Raw genomic sequence first — 3,561 nt, forward strand, 5'->3', positions numbered from 1 at the left:
TTCTCTTTTTTCTCTTTTTTTCTTCTTCAAGCATAATATTTCTTGACAGAATCTGAGTTTATTGGATTTTTCAGAATTTTTCCATCCATTTCTGCCAAGATCAATGCTCCTCCGGAAAGGCCTTTTTCACAACGTATGGCCCTTCCCAATAGGCATCCATTTCCCACGGAAATCTTTATGTATAGCAAGATCTTTTTTAGTACTAGATCACCCTCTTGGAATTCTCTTGGATGTACTTTCTTATCATGAGACTTCATCATCCGTTTTTGATACATCTGTCCATGGCAAATAGCTTTCAATCTTTTCTCCTCAATAAGGTTCAATTGATCAACTCTAGCTTGGATCCATTCAATTCATCCAGTTTTATTTCTCTTAATATTCGGAGCGATGGAATCTCAACTTCAATTGGTAAGACTGCTTCCATCCCGTAGACTAAAGAAAACGGTGTTGCCCCAGTAGATGTTCGAACAGTAGTTCGGTATGCATATAGAGCAAAAGGTAATTTCTCGTGCCAATCTTTATAGGTTTCCGTAGTCTTTGTAATGATTCTCTTGATGTTCTATTTGCTGCTTCAACTGCCCCATTCATCTTTGGGACGATATGCCACTGAATTTGCATGTTTGATCTTGAACTGTGCACAAAGTTCGGTCATCATTTTGTTGTTCAGGTTCAGAGCATTATCTGTAATGATCCTTTCTGGTAGGCCATACCGGCAAAATATCTCTTTCTTTATGAACTTGCAGACTGTGGATCTCTTAATATTGGTATATGAAGCGGCTTCAACCCATTTGGTAAAATAATCAATTGCCACAAGGATGAAGCAATGTCCATTTGATGCTTTTGGTGTGATTGCCCCAATGACATCTATTCCCCACATAGAAATGGCCAAGGCGCCGTCATTACATGTAAAGGAGATGGGGGTACATGAATCTTGTCTGCAATATCTGGCATTTATGACATTTCCTTGCGTAATCAATGCAATCTGTGTACATGGTAGCCCAATAGTATCCATATCTCATTATTTTTCTGGCCATAGAAAGACCATTTGCATGTGTTCCACATATTCCACTGTGTACTTCTTCATGACATTTCGAGCTTCACTGGTATTTAAACATCTCAACAGCATTTGATCACTGCTTCTTCTATACATAATCTCTCCATCAAGAAAATATCCAGCAGCCATTCTTCTCAAGGTTCTTTTATCAATTTCTGATGCATTTGGTGGATAACTTTGATTTTTGATATATTGCAGGATATCATGATACCATGGTTTACCATCTACCTCTTCTTCCACACTATAACAATGTGCAGGAATTTCATATACTTGCATTTTGATTGGCATCATATCAACCTTCTGAGTTGCCTGAAACATAGCAGCTAATGTAGCCAAAGCATCTGCCATTTGATTTTCTTCTCGAGGGAGATAATTGAATGTAACTCTCTCAAATTCTTTCACTAGTTCGAGGGTAAAATTTCGATATTCCAATAATTTGGGATCTTTTGTTTCCCATTCTCCTCGCAATTGATACACCACCAAAGATGAATCTCCATATATCTTGAGACATTTGATTTTCTTTCTATAGCTGCTTTCAATCCCATGACACAAGCTTCATATTCCGCCATATTATTGGTACAAAAGAACTCCAGTCTGCTTGTAAAGGGATAATAAACATTTTCAGGAGAAATTAACACTGCCCCGATTCCTCGTCCCAAAGCATTAGATGCTCCAAAGTAAAGCTTCCAAGTTGCAAACTCATCATTTGTTCTGACTTCTTCATTCATGGATAGCATAACAAATCTTAATCGGGAAAATTGAAGTTCAAAGGCTGATAATCATTTGATACACGACTGGCCAAAATCAGCTATTACACTTCCTTTTATCGCTTTTTGGTTGACATAGATAATATCAAACTCAGATAATAACATCTGCCATCTAGCCATTCTGCCTGCAAAGCTGGTGATTCCATTAAGAACTTTAAAGGATCAAGTTTTGATATCAACCAGTAGTATGGTATAACATATATTGTCTGAGTCTTCGAGTAGTCCACACCAAAGCACAACATAATTTTTGTATTGGTGGATATCGAACTTCACAATCAGTAAATTTCTTGCTCAGATAATAAATAGCTTTTCTTTCCTTCCTGATTCATCATGCTGTCCTAGTACACATCCCATCGAATTTTTGAAGACCGTCAAATAGAGAATTAATGGTCTATCAGGCATCGTGATACTAAAATGGGGCATTGGATAAATATTTCTTAATAATATCTAAGTTTCCTGACATTCTTCATTCCAGACTTCAGGATTATTCTTTCGAAGTAATTTGAACACTGGATCACATTTGTCAGTCAATTGAGAAATGAACCGAGATATATAATTTAATCTCCCCAAAAGCCTCGAACTTCTTTTTTGTGTTGGGTGGTGGAAGATCTTGAATTGCTTTTACTTTATCTGGATCAATCTCGTTCCTTTTTTGCTGACTACAATCCCAAAAGCTTCCCGAAGTTACCCCAAAAGTGCATTTTGCGGGGTTGAGCTTTAATTGATACTTCCTCAATCTCTGGAAAAGCTTCCTCAGATTTTGAATATGTTCTTCTTCCGTTCTGGATTTGGCAATCATGTCATCTACATATACTTCAATCTCTTTGTGCATCATGTCATGAACAAAGTTACCATGGCTCTTTGATATGTTGCCCCTGCATTTTCAATCCAAATGGCATCACTTTATAGCAGAATGTGCCCCACATGGTTATAAATGTTGTTTTCTCCATGTCTTCAGGATTCATTTTTTCTGATTATATCCTGAAAAACCATCCATAAATGAAAACCATGCGTGTTCTGCAGTATTGTCCACCAATGTGTCTATGTGGGGTAAGGGAAACTGTCTTTCGGACTAGCTTTGTTGAGATCTCTGTAATCCACACATTCGAACTTTCCCATTTTTCTTTGGGTACGGGAACAATGTTGGCTACCCATTCTGGGTATTTAGATGCCTGTAGGAACCTGCATTGATCTGTTTCATTACTTTCTTCTTTGATTTGCAACAACATTTCTGGCCTCATTCTTCTAAGCTTTTGTTGGATTGGTTTATATTCTGGATTGATTGGAAGCTTGTGTATCACTATATGTGCTCAAACCAGGCATATCTTGATAAGACCATGCAAAGATATCTTTGAACTCTTGAAGGAGATTTATCAATTCTTTTTTATCTGGAATGTCAGAGTGGTACCAATTTTTCACCTCTTTTCTGTCTTCATCTGTTCCCAAATTCACAGTCTCAACCTTTTCTTTGTGGGGTAGAATTTGTTTGTCTTCTTTTTCTACCAATCTTAATAGTTCAGTAGGAAAATCACATTCCAGTTCATCTTCACAACCATTGATTTCTTCCAGACATATAGGCTGCTCTAAATTATCACTGGATTAAATTTAGGAATACACATGCTATTAACACTGTGACACCTGCAATTTAAATCGAACATATTTACGAAAGAATATAGTAAATTTATGAAATGTAAAAATGTAATAAAATGCAAAGAATGATTGCCATCTGAAAATTTTAAA

The sequence above is a fragment of the Hibiscus syriacus genome, unplaced genomic scaffold (assembly GCF_006381635.1).
Source record: "Hibiscus syriacus cultivar Baekdansim isolate YM2019G1 unplaced genomic scaffold, ASM638163v2 tig00111848_pilon, whole genome shotgun sequence".
NCBI classification, from domain to species: Eukaryota; Viridiplantae; Streptophyta; class Magnoliopsida; order Malvales; family Malvaceae; genus Hibiscus; species Hibiscus syriacus.